Raw genomic sequence first — 15,077 nt, forward strand, 5'->3', positions numbered from 1 at the left:
TTCGGATGAGCAATTGTTCCTCATTCAGCAGGCTCCATGGTTTGCAGACATTGCAAATTATAAGGCCATGAATTTTATCCCAAGGGAGTACAGTAGGCAACAAGTAAAGAAGCTATTGACTGATGCAAAGTACTACATTTGGGAGGAAGCATACCTTTTTAAAAGGTGTTCAGATGGAATTATCCGGAGGTGTGTCCTAGATGAAGAAAAACAGCAGATTCTTTGGCACTGTCATGGTTCTGAGTATGGAGGCCACTTTGGTGGTGAAAGGATAGCTATAAAGGTCCTTCAGAGTGGGTTTTACTGGCCGACTCTCTTCAAAGACTCAAGAGCATTTGTAAAGCACTGTGATAGATGTGAAAAAGCAACAAATCTCCCTGCCAACCATGAAATACCACAGCAGGGGATTCTTGAGGTTGAGTTGTTTGATGTGTGGGGTATTGATTTCATGGGACCTTTCCCACCCTCACATTCAAACAACTATATTCTAGTGGCGTCGACTATGTGTCCAAGTGGGTGGAAGCTGTGGCTTTGCCCACCAATCATGCCAAGGTGGTAATGAGCTTTCTTCAGAGATATATCTTCAGCCGGTTTGGTGTCCCAAGGACACTCATTAGTGATGGAGGAAGTCACTTCTGTAACAGACAGCTGGACTCTCTTCTGCATAGATATGGAGTCCGTCATAAAGTGGCAACCTCCTATCACCCTCAGACAAGTGGACAGGTTGAAGTTTTCAACAGGGAACTCAAAAGGATTCTAGAGAAGATCGTTAGTGTTTCAAGAAAGGACTGGTCTAGGAAGCTTGATGATGCTCTCTGGGCATACCGGACAGCATACAAGACTCCAATTGGCATGTCCCCATATCAGTTGGTCTATGGCAAAGCCTGTCACTTGCCAGTTGAGCTGAAGCACAAGACTTATTGGGCAATTAGGTATCTGAATCTTGATTCAGAAGCTGCGGGAATTAAGCGGATGCTTCAGTTGAATGAGCTTGAAGAATTCAGATATTCAGCCTATGAGAATGCCAAGCTCTATAAGGAGAGAACCAAGCTACTGCATGATAAGAAGATTGCCATCAGAATATTTGAGCCAGGACAGAGAGTGCTTCTATATAATTCAAGGCTCAAATTCTTTTCCGGGAAGCTGAAATCCCGGTGGTCAGGACCATTTGTGGTTACCAGAGCTTTACCATATGGTCATGTGGAGATACAAGAAGAGAATTCTGACAGAAAATTCATAGTGAATGGCCAGAGGTTGAAGCACTATCTTAGAGGTGAGATTGATCGCCAGAGGTCCACTCATCTGCTGAACTAGCAGAACTGATCGTCAAGCTAGTGACGTTAAAGAAGCGCTTGTCGGGAGGCAACCCGATAATTTCGTATCCTTAAGTTATTTTTCGTAGTAGTAGTTTCCTTAGTTAGTTGATTTTTATTGAGTTCTTACTAATTCTCTGATCATGCAGCTATTTTAGAACAGAAACCGGACACTCAAAAAAAAAAAGGGGCACACGATGCACCAGCGTCATTGATGCGAACGCGTCAATCATGTGTGCGTGAACAATGAAAATTGACAGAGAGTTGCGCGGGAGTGACGTTGGACTCATGCCTTTCGCACAAACGATCCCACGCGAACGCGTGGCCAACGCATTCGCGTCGTTTGTGATTTTCGTCATTCACGCGGTCGCGTCACCGACGCGATCGCGTGACCTGCAAATTCGATGTAAAAGAGCGTTTGGGCAGAGAGTTATGCCAGCTTGGGGCAAGAAGTGTGCTAAAAGCACAAATTTGGTCACGCGGACGCGTGACTGACGTGTTCGCGTCAGTTGCACATATGGCCATCCACGCAAACGCGTGCCTGACGCTATCGCGTCATTATGAAGAATGCGCGACGTACGCGATCGCGTCATTGACGCGAACGCGTCGCTTGCGCCGCCCAGTTTTCTCTCTCTCTCTCCCAATCCTAATTCTCTCTTATTCTCTTATCCTTTTATTTTTTCTTTCATTTTAATATTTGTCTCTTCTATTTTCAGTTCTTCTTTGCTTGAGGACAAGCAAACCTTTAAGTTTGGTGTTGACGCTGTGCTTATAGGTTTTCTAGTATAAAAGGGAGGTGAATCATCTTCGCGAAGAAGCACAACCTGAAGAATAAAGCGACCGCTAATTAAGGTGGTTGAGTTCCTTTCATTTTTTATTCCTCCCCTCTTTTTCTATGTTATGTTCCGATTTTCTGTTATTTTGCTTTGTTTGTTGCATGATCCTTTATTAGTTAGAATCCTAGGCCTAGTTTAGTTTTCCTATTGCTTTAATTCTGAAAAGATGTCTCATGTATTACTCACTGAGCTTAAATCAAGAATAAAAAAAATATAGGAGTGATATATTGCATGAGAAAGTGAGTCTATATTGAATAATAGTCTTATTTACTTAAATGTGGTTATATTTTCTGTGATTCTGAATGCATGACATGAACAGTGCATATTTTTTGATAGTGAAGTTTATGAATATTAAAATTGTTGGCTCTTGAAAGAATGATGAAAAAGAAAAATGTTATTGATAATCTGAAAAATAAAAAAATTAATTCTTGAAGCAAGAAAAAGCAGTGAAAAACACAAAGCTTGTGAAAAAAAATTAATAAAATAAAAAATAAAAAATAAAAAAGAAAAAAGAAAAAGCAAGCAGAAAAAGCCAATAACCCTTTAAACTAAAAGATAAAGGGTAAAAAGGATCCAAGACTTTGAGCATTAATGGATAGGAGGGCCCTAAGGAATAAAATCCTGGCCTAAGCGGCTAAATCAAGCTATCCCTAACCATGTGCTTGTGGCGTGAAGGTGTCAAATAAAAAGCTTGAGACTGAGCGGTTGAAGTCGTGGTCCGAAGCAAAAAGAGTGTGCTTAAGAACTCTGGGCACCTCTAACTGGGGACTCTAGCAAAGTTGGGTCACAATCTGAAAAGGTTCACTCAGTTATGTGTCTGTAGCATTTATGTATCCGGTGGTAATACTGGAAAACAAAATGCTTAGGGTCACAGCCAAGACTCATAAAGTAGCTGTGTTCAAGAATCAACATACTGAACTAAGAGAATCAATAACACTATCTGAATTCTGAGTTCTTATGGATGCCAATCATTCTGAACTTCAAAGGATAAAGTGAGATGCCAAAACTGCTCATGATTGCAGTTGTAAACCCCACTATAAGAAGAGAAATGGGCTTAATCGAACTCTCATTCTCATGCAAATTCACATCCTAAGCTTATATTAGTTTTGGTTGCTTGAGGACAAGCAACAGTTTAAGTTTGGTGTTGTGATGCGTGAGCATCTTTCTTATCTTTTCCTAGTGAATTTGCATCTAATTTGTTGAGTTTAATTAAGAATTAATTATATTTTAGGCACTATGGATGCTATTTTGAGTTTTTGTGCAATTTTATTTATTTTAGGTAGCATTCGGATGGATTTGATGAAGTTTCTGCAGAGAAAGAGAAGAAACCAAGGAGATGACCAGCGAATACCGACGCAGACGCATGGCTCACGCGACCGCGCGGAATGGAGGAAATCACAATGACACGATCGCGTGCCTGACGCGAACGCGTGGACTAGAATCTGCACAAATGACACGAACGCATGGACGACGCGGACGCGTCACAGGAACGATCTGCAGAATTGACAGAAAACGCTTGGGGCGATTTCTGGGCTGTTTTGACCCAGTTCCTAGCCTAAAAAACACAGATTAGAAGCTGCAGAATGGACAATTCAAGTGATCCCCACCCATCAGCTGAAGACTTGATTATTTAAATTAATTCGAATTCAAATTCAAATCTTATTTTAGGAAAAGATATTATTTTAATTTTACTTTTAGAAATTTGATTTTTAAAAATTATTAGGATTAGTTATAAAAGGGATCCCAATAGGGTGATTCAAGAAGAACATTCCACAACATTATTCCATACAAATTTACATTTCATATTCCATGAGCAACTAATCCTCCATTGTTAAGGTTATGAGCTCTGTCTATTGTATGGATTGGTAATATTATTTTTTCATTTTAATTCATGTTTTGATTTATATTTCAATAATTGTTTTCGTTCTTTATTTTATGAACTTGGGTGGAACGGAAGTATGACCCATGTTCTATTTGAGTTCTTGTAAAACTTGGAAAAGCTCTTTACTTGAACAATAGCTTGAAAACATATTATCCTGAATTTCTAATTGTTTGTATTTAACGGAATACGTGACATATAATCCCTTTATTTTTGGACAATTAGGATTCTTGTGGCATATAAACTGGAATTTAATCATCACCCTCTAATTGGAATCAATTGACCAAGGAATTGGCAGTTGATGAATTTTAGAGGAGACTAGGAAGGTCTAAGGAATTAGGGTCTAGTCACAATTAGTTTGCCATAAATTAAATCTTGCATGATTAAAATAGTTAATAAGAAAAGTCAATCCAGAAAATAGATAACTCTAAAACCTTAACTGTCTTCTCCATATATTATTCCCATCTTAATTACTTGCCCTTCTTTAATATTTTTGCTATTGTTTAATGTCTTTGAACTCCCAACACTATTTTCTGTCTGTCTAACTAATCCTATCAAACGCTATTGTTGCTTAATCCATCAATCCTCGTGGGATCGACCCTTACTCACGTAAGGTATTACTTGGTACGACCCGGTGCACTTGCCGGTTAGTAAGTGTGGTTGTAAAATAACGCATCAGTACGCACTACAGCCTACAGGTGCAAAGACTTCACGTTTTGCAAGTGAGTCTAGCTCAGCCTTCATGACTTCTTCCCATTTCGGCCAATCATTTCTTTGTCGACATTCTTCGACTAATCTTGGCTCAAGATCCTTACTTTCATGCATGATATTTAATGCCACATTATATGCAAATATTTCATTGACAATTGTCTTATTTCGGTCCCATTTCTCTCCTGTAAATACATAATTTATCGAGATCTCGTCATTTTCACAATTTTTAGGTACCTGGACGTCTTCTGGCGTTAAAACTATATCAGAATTTTGGACAACTGCAGTTGTTTCTACTTTGTCTTTTTCAACAGGAATCGTATTTACCTTTTTTCTTTTTCGAGGATTTTTGTCTTTGGAACCGACAGGCCTGCCACGCTTCTGGCGTGAATTTGCTTCAGTGGCTACTTGTCTTATTGGGACATCAATTCAAATTGGGGAATTTTCCACTGGTATATATGACTTGGTTATCCTCTTTGTATCGAAAAATGCATCAAGCAATTCATTTGCTATTCTTTGCAAATGTATAATCTTTTTAACTTCTAGTTCACATTACCCTGATCGAGGATCTAAATGCATCAACGATGATGCATTCTAATTAAGTTCCTTTTTATGAAGCTTATTCTCCCCCCCTAATATTGGAAATTTTGATTTATCAAAATGACAATCTGCAAATCGGGATTTAAATACATCCCAGTTTGTATCTCAAGATACCTTATTATAGAGGGAAAATCATATCCAACATATATCCCCAATTTTTTTGAGGTCCCATTTTGGTGCGATTAGGTGGTGCAATGGGAACATATATCGCACACCCGAATATTATTAAATGGGAAATATTTGGCTGCTGGCCAAAAACTAATTGCATAGGAGAGAACTGATGGTAACTCGTTGGCCTCAAACGAATAAGTGCTACAGCATGTAAAATAGCATGCCCCAAACCAAGGTTGGGAGATTTGTTCTCATAAGTAAAGGTCTAGCAATTAATTGGAGGCGTTTAATAAGTGATTATGCTAACCCATTTTGTGTGTGAACATAAGCTACTGGATGTTCAACACTTATTCCATTAGCCATACAATAAGCATCAAAAGCTTGGGAAGTAAATTCACCAGCATTATCAAGACGAATTGCTTTGATTGGATTTTCTGGAAATTGTGCTTTTAATCGAATAATTTGAGCCAGTAGTCTCGCAAGCGCCAGGTTGCGAGAAGACAATAAGCATACATGTGACCATCTCGAAGATGCGTCTATCAGGACCATAAAATATCTAAAGGATCCACATGGTGGATGAATAGGTCTACATATATCACCTTGAATCCTTTCTAGGAATTCAGGGGACTCAAATCCAATCTTTACTGGTGATGGCCTTAAAATTAACTTTTTCTCAGAATATGCAGCACAACAAAATTCACTAAATTAAAGAATCTTCTAGTTCTTTAGTGAATGTCCATGGGAGTTTTCAATAATTCTCCGCATCATGGTTGTTCCCGGATAACCCAATCGGTCGTGTCAAGTTATGAATTCATTTGGGTTAGTAAACTTTTGGTTTACAGTGGCATGTGATTCAATTGCACTAATCTTGGTATAATATAACTCAGATGAAAGTGAGGGCAACTTTTCTAATATAACCTTCTTATTTGAATCATGAGTTGTGATACTTAAGTACTCATGATTTCCCTCATTCATTGTTTCAATATGATATCCATTTCGGCGAATATCTTTGAAATTCAACAAGTTCCTCAGAGACTTGGTAGATAATAGTGCATTATTTATTATAAATTTTGTTCCTCCAGGAAATAAAATTATAGCTCTTCTGAAGCCTTCAATCACACTGCCTGAGCCAATAATAGTATTAACATATTCTTCTTTTAGCACAAGATGGGTAAAATTTATATCACTTTTGAGAATGGTGTGCGAACTTGCACTATCCGCAAGGCAAATATCTTCACTATATGTCTTTGCCATTCTCTTTAAAGACAATTAATAATAAAATGAGTAGTAATACATGCACAATCAAATTGAATACTTGATCGGAATTATTTTTCTAAGAAACACTGTACATAAAAATAATGTCATATACGAAAATTTTATTTTAAAACATGACACATTTAATGATTTCAAAATTCATGAATATTAATATTTCATTATTTATATAAATCATATTTGAAACTTAAATACATAAAAAATAAAACTTAACAATAAGTTCTTTACATTATTTATTTACATGGATACTTAACAATTTCACATATTAAACTATTCCATCATTGATCAAATGACCAATATTTCCTTCAAGATCCTCAAAGAAATCAGATACATCATAATGAGTAGTGGAATTTTCAGCATCATTTGAAACAAAATTTGTTTCCTTTTCTTTGTCGTCTTTTTTCAAAGATGCTTGATAAAGATCGACTAGGTGCCTTGGGGTACAACAGGTACGTGACCAATGGCCCTTTCCACCACAACGGAAACACTTATCCTCTGTTGATTTACTTTGCCCAATATTTCTTTCTTTATCCCACTTCTGGTGAGATCCTTTCTTTTGAATATAATTCCTTTTTCTTCCATAATTTTTCTTGTTACTAAAACCATGCCATTTATCTCTTCTGGGGTAATTTGCTGCATTTACTTCAGGAAATGGCGCGGCGCCAGCTGGGTACGCTTCATGATTCTTTAAAAGCAACTCATTGTTGCGTTCAGCAACAAGAAGGCAAGAAATTAACTCAGAATATTTTTTAAACCTTTTTTCTCGATACTGCTACTGCAGGAGCACATTCGAGGTATGGAAGGTTGAGAAAGTTTTCTCTAACATATCATTATCAGATATCTTTTTCCCATATAATTTCATTCGTGAGGTGATTCGAAACATTGCAGAATTATATTTATTTATAGATTTAAAATTCTGCAGACGCAAGTGCGTCCATTCATATCGGGCTTGAGGAAGTATCACCGTTTTTTTATGATTATACCTTTCTTCAAGGTCTTTCCAAAGATATGCAGGATCTTTTAATGTGAAATATTCATTTTTCAATCCTTCATCAAGATGACAATGAAGGAAAATCATGGCTTTGGCTTTATCCTTCTGGGATGCATTATTTTCAGCCTTAATGGTATCTCCAAGATCCATTGAATCAAGATGGATTTCGGCATCTATTATCCATGATAAATAGTTGTTTTCAAATATATCAAGAGCATTGAATTTAAGATGAGAGAGTTTCGACATAATGAAAATTTGTTACCTGAGGCTTCCTAAAAATTTGATCAGATTCTCATGCTGGTAACGTGTTGTAAAATAACTAAATAAATAAATAAGGAAGAGGTAACAAATATAAAGTATGGAAATATAATTAGATAGCTCTAGTATTAATGTTCACTATAATTACTATATTAATAGATATATTTAATAATATTGTAGTAAAGAATATAAGAGAGAGAATAATATAAGAGAGAGAGAGAGTGTGAGGAATATTTAATATTCTTATGTTGTGTAACTGTGTGTTACGTACTGAGGTTTAACCTCTATTTATACATGCAAGGAGATTACCTTTTTCCACTATTATTAAATGCAAGGACTTTGGTAACATAGAACTTCAGTATGGAAAAGGTGAGCCGCCCATGGTCATCCATTTCATTCTTATCGTAACAAATATCCGCATATTTGCATATTCATAAAAATAAATAAATAAATAAGAAATATTTTTGTATGTTTTATTTTAACTAATAATTATCATATATGTTATATTATTTTATTTTTATTATTTTAAAAAAATATGTTTAAGTTTATTATTTTAAAAGTAAACATGTTTAAAAGAATAGAAAAAGAGATTTTATTAATTTTTCTAAATAAAAATAAGCTTTTAAAAAGTATTTTTATGTTTCACGGATATATCCGATATTCCATCCGATTCAATCTGCAAATGTGCAGATCGGATAGGATCCAGGCTAAAAAAATTGCGGATATTGAATCTGATCCAATGATTTTAGTGCGGATCAGATCGAGATTTTGACCATATCCGATCCGATCCAATCCGCGTTCATCCCTAGCAAAGTTTGCAACTTCGATTTTCAAGTCCTAATGGTCAGGCCCACTCTAGTTTGGCAAGTCTGACCAGCAGATCCACCCGAGACGACATCAACATTTGTAGTGTTGCATCTTAGGAATATAGTTACATCCGGGCTTAGTTCAAGCAACAATTATGGGATCTTTTAATATGGTGTATTTGAGTGCAAAATTTGGCAAGGCCATCTACCCAAAAAAAATGGCAAAGCCAAATAGCCTCAGAAAATCTTTAAGGTAGCATTGATTTTCAAATACGAAATTGAAATTGGAATATTGAAATTTAGTATTATATTTAGTGTTTAAAGATTGAAATTAAAATTTTACCTTTATGACATAAAAATTTAGTTCCTTTAGTACTTTTAGAAAGTGGAGATACAAATAACTAAAATTTGAATTTTTTTTATTTAAATTAAATAAATATAGTATTTACCGATTTAAACAAACGTTGAAGAATTTACTAAAATATGTCGTTAGTCACATCTCGGATACAGATGGTCGCTCCTAAAAATGGCCACATCTCGTGTGCACTGACCCCGTTCTGTGATATAGGGTGTGTGAGTCATATCTCGAATGCAACCGTAATATAAATATGAGCATATATTGGATACACTGCATCCAAGATACGCTTGTATTCTAATTTAGGTCCGTGCATCCGAGATACGCGTGAGGATTCAGGCCAATTTTTTAGATATAACGTTACAATATTTTCGTAAAAAAGCTCATATCAAAATGGATAAACAAGTAGAGTCATGCATGAGTAATGCACTAAAAATAGTCTTACATGTGATGGAGGTCTAAAAACATAAGTAATGAGCAAAATACATAGTAATAATAGTAACTAACGCCGTTCGGCGGCAGGATCCAAGTGGTGTCCAGTCCCACATCCACGAGGACGAGACATCCTGGGAGGACGGTATGGACGAGGACGAATAACTGGCTGGCTGGAAGTGGGTGGTGGCCGCTAGTGTGGTGGCGGAGGAGGAGCTGCTACAATCATGGGAGGAGGCGTAAGAGGTGGTGGCCAGACAAAACCAGACAGAGGTGGCGGTGGTGACAGGGATGGAGTCTGATAGTAAGGTGACAGACCAGAACCAGACTGGTGCAGTGGTGGAGAAGGACTCTGGTAGCACCCTGGAAGAGCTATCCCATGCTGGGTGGATACGCTGCTCGATGTCCCATGTATGTTGGTATCGTCTCTCCGGTGACGATAACGGCTAGCCAAGTCATCCATCGCATCACCGGTCGCCCCGATGATTTGGAACATATCATCGATGCTTATCTTAACATCGGATCCAATGTCGAACCAGGGCTGCTCCCAAGCGGTGTCATCAGCCGGGTGGTGACTGAGGATGGAGGTACCCGGCATAAGCCTCGTAGCCACGTCAGCCTCATGGTCAGCAAAAAATACATCGAACGGCTACCCTGCATGTGCATCGGGAATGTCAACCTTGGGTATATCCTCCTGTCATGCGTACTCACCCTCCTCGTTTGACAATTGCTGGTCTCCGTCACCGTCCTTAGGATCTCCACCGTCCCTACGGGCACGCTGACCACGTGCCTGCCGTGCTGGTCTCCGGACATCATCGTGAGGTCGTTTCCTCGCCCGTCACCTCCAATCTAAGGCATCCTGTGGTAACTATATCTCATCTCTGTGACTAGGGGCTGTAAGGAGGATATCAGCCGGTGGGGCTGCTACTCTGGGATCGGCCAAGATGTCATCATCGGAGAGATGTCTCACTCTGCAGGCCTGCTACCACCATGTGAGGTACTCCTGTGTCAGGCGAAGGTCTGGATGACTGTTGATGGTAACCAAGTGTTGTGCCTAGTAACGGCCCTTGAATAGTTCGTACCACTCACGGTGCTGGTCTGGCCACCAGGTGTCATCTCCCCTGATCGTCTTGAAAAGGTACTCATCGACGTTCACTGGGTCTGCTGGCCTGTGCTGCTGCCCCCTAGCTGCCTCTTCACCCTGTCAACATGATGGAACTCGACAATGTGAAAGCAGACGATAGGGACGACAGCCCTCCATGTATAAAGCTCTGCGTCACTCATGAGCTTGTCCGGCTCAATCTGACGTAGCTCTACATTGTCGTACGGTGTACATCGAACTGTGGATATAACATTTAGGGACCTTCATTAATTAAACGATATACCAATGGTATATTAAAAAAATACATAAATAAGACTCTATCATACCTGCTCAAATGTCAGTGCATTGATACGATGATGCAAACTCAGTATCCTGTCATTATGACGATCTCTGCTCTGCTGCCCTAGCCCTGCCAACCTGCGCAGATCAAAGATAGTTTTATAGAATTTCATTAATTATATTCCAACATATATTATGTGTCTACTATATGGTAACTAACAAATTAATTACAACATACATATACCTGGAATTAAGTGGGAACTTGACAATGTCGTAACCTGCCAGACTAAAACATGGGAACCTATGGTAGATCAACGATACAAGAAGCGATATACACCCTGCAATGTCCATCACATTACGCGATGCCGCCGTGCACGAGTGGTAGGTATGATAGAGCAGTGCATACTCACATGACAACTGGCTACATCGATCGAAATCCTCCAGCAGTGGCAGCCATCTCAACGGCACAAGTGTAGCTGACTTGTCTGTGAATAGAAAACCCCCAATCAGCATCATCAAGTAGCATCGAGCATACTGACGGAGAGTCTCCGAGGCTACCCCATCAGGAATATGTGCCACTCTGTCCCTGAGCCACGTCATCCTGACCGCAAACACCTACTTCCCTCCCTCCGGCTGTGGTGGCGGCCTGACGCCTAATAAATTCTCAACCCACTCCTATGTCGGGTGGTGGTGCCACTAGTGGTACAACCCCAACAAGCTCTCCAGCAGTGTGCAGTCCAATATGGTAGGCAACATCTCGGAGCGTAATGCTGGCCTCACCCCACGGAAGGTGGAACGTATGGGTCTTTGGCCTCCACCGCTCGACAAATGCAGAGATCAAGCAATTGTCAAACATAAAATTCCTCAACTCTACTGCATGCTCAAATCCAGTCTCCCTTATATAGGGCAGCAGGATGGGCGGCATCGGGAGACCGAGTGTCACACGGCGTGACAAGAGTAACCGTGGTCGCTGCAATTTCCAAAACAGATAACTAGCGCATATTAGTTACATCTAAACTATTAATTGTCCCTAAACAGTACTAAAACTTATAACACACCTACATATGCATTTACATTAAATGTAACATATATATATATTATAAGTCATTAAAGACTAACACCCTAAACTTATTAAAAGATAACTAAAAAAATCTACAAAACTAAACCTATTATTAACTAACACCGAAAAAGGTTAAACTACTAACCTCAAAGTCCAATGCTCCAGTTGCATGCCAAGTATTATTCAGTCTATTAATGTCTCCTTCGCGGATATATTGTCGGGGGGCCGTATCTCGTGAAGAAGCTCGCTTTCACACGTGCAGAAGCTCAAAAGTTTGGGAAAACTTCCTCTAATCCACGTTCTTCCCAGATGTTGTGGTTTATATACGCCTCCGGGCGTATCTCGAATGCTGTGCCACCGTCTTGAATCCTCATGCTTATCTCGAATGCAGTATATCCGATATACGCTCATGTTCATATCACGGTTGTATCCGAGATGTGGCCATTTTTAGGAGCGACCCTCTGTATCCGAGATATGACTAACGACGTATTTTGGTAAATTTCTCAACGTTTATTTAAATCGATAAATACTATATTTATTTAATTTAAATAAAAAAATTCCTAAAATTTCTAAAAATAAAACTGAAACTCTAACAATATTTTTTTAATAATTAAGAATATTTTAGTAAATACTCTTATTTTATCTCTATATTTATCTTAAACCTAATAAGATATTAAGATATAACTTAGTCATATATATTTTATACCAAACATAATATAGAGACTTAATTTAGTTTCAATATCTCAGTTGTTGTCTCCCAATTTTTATCTTTTAATCTTTGTTTCTCGGACTCTTTTTTAAATACAATTTAAATATTATGTGTATAAATGAATTTGTGATGATATAATAATTAAGATTGAAAATTATCTAATTTATCTGAAAAAAATAAATATAATTATTATACGGGATCATCCAATCTTAAATTACGCATTACAGTTAAGAAAAGTTAAAGTTAAAATACTTTTACTATTGATGCAATTATGCTTGTCTTTTAGGTAGTGGTGTTTGTAACGAAAAAAATCTTAAGATTCTAGCAAAAATTAGAAAACACAAAGGCAAACATATTAACTAAGTAAGTAACTGTAAAATAGAACTTTAAATTAACAAAATAACTAATTAGCAACATCAAATTAATTTAGCTTTGTCAAGTGGTCAATTTACTCGTCCACTTAAGTAAGTATGGAGGTTTGAACTTTATCTTGTATATGCAGTAATTTATTGGTAAGTGGTACATCATTAAATAGAGCACATATTTACAATGAATTAACTTTTGGTTTATCAGATTGAAAGATGCCATAGCAACAAAAAAATTAATTACACCCAAAATTACAAATCTAAAACATTTGTTATCATACCTACCACCTTGGAATTCAATTTCATTATGAATGTTCATATTCAATTTCTAATTTTATGTCCAACTCTTTTCTTTTATGCTTTTAACTATTTAAATTTCCTTTCTATTTACATAAGTAATGTCTTCATTGGTACTTTCTTCAATTAATATATCTAACCACTTAAGATACTTGTAATGTAGGACTAGTGTTTGAAAATTAAAAAATTCAATTATAAAATACAAAAAATATATACATTTTCTAAGATTAGGCAAAAAAAAATTCAACTTCATGCAAAAAATATGAATAATTACTTATATTGTAATTAGAGCATTTTAAACTAGGTTTTCTCCTCTCTTTCCTCGTCCTAGATTTTCTCTCCTAGGGCTTGAAAAGTGTAGTGCAAGTTGTCCATATCATATCGTGCAACTCGTTCGTCAACGATCATGCACCCCAAACTGAAATAGGGAGGGTTTTAGTACTCTATCAATTATGTCCTGAAAATGCAAAACATGGAGAACGAGGAATAAAGAAAAATAAAAAGAGACAATAGAATAGTAGAAGAAGAGGAAATAATCACCTATGATGCAGAGAATATAACGAAAGTGGTCCAAGATTGTAAGACAAGCATAACAGAAAAACTAATCACTAACAAACGCATCAACATACAATGGATACAAACAACTATGTCTAACATTTGGGGGAATCCGGAGGTATTTAGAGTGAAGGAGATAAAAAGAAAGACATACCAATTTTTCTTCAAAAAAGATGCAGATCTAACTAGAGTCCTACAGGGAAGTCCATAGATGTTCAGGAATGCATGGTTACTAGTAAAAAGATGGGAGAGATCGGAAGCAAACCTGGAGGAAGGCCTTAACACAGCCGAAGTGAAGATGCAGATATGGGGGCTGTCTGAGCACTATAAGACATTAAAATTAAGTGGAAAATTGCATCTTGCATGGGAAAATTAGTGGAATGCGAGATATTTAAAGCTGGTAAAGAACATAAAGGTTCTTAAAGGCTAGAATTAAAATGAACGTGGATATCCCTTTCAAAAAAATGGTTCATGCAGGGAGCAAAGAAGATGGTCTATCTTGGGCTGACTTCAGGTTTAAAAATACCCAATCTTTTTGCTATTATTGCGGCAAAACTGGACATAATGAGAGCGGGTGTGTGGTGGTGAAAAAGCTGAAGAATGAAGAGAGCTAAAATCAAAGGAGCTAGGTCCCTGGTTGAAAGCAGAAGTGATAGGAAAAAGGATGTTAACAAAGAAGAATATTTCAGAAAATGAGGAGAGATAAACGGCTGAGAGGAAGTAGAAAATGAAGGAAAAGTTGACTGAAAAACTAATGGAGAAATTGGCTAACCTGATAGTTTTTGAGACAAATGTTCTTGAAACTGAGGAAGGTATGGGCCAATCCCTTGTGTTGTCAGACCTAAGACTAGTTTCCGAAGAAAAGAATGTAGAACTAGACAACAGAAAATGGATTATAACAGTTGAAAACAAAGATCCATTGGAGGTAGGAATAGAGGAGATCTCGAAGGAATATGGTAGGGTGGACAAAGGATCTAAAGATAAGTTAAGTAAGCAGGACCAAAGTTACACTAAGAAGAGAAGACAACCACAATTGCAAGAATAGAACAAGGAGAATGTAAACATGCTGATGGACATAACAAACAAAATGAGAGAAGGAGAAAAGATGGCAGGGAAGAAATGGAAAAGACAAGCACGGGAGGCAGCCTT

This window comes from Arachis ipaensis, chromosome B1 (genome assembly GCF_059453495.1).
Source record: "Arachis ipaensis isolate K30076 ecotype BB chromosome B1, ASM5945349v1, whole genome shotgun sequence".
Classification (NCBI taxonomy): domain Eukaryota; kingdom Viridiplantae; phylum Streptophyta; class Magnoliopsida; order Fabales; family Fabaceae; genus Arachis; species Arachis ipaensis.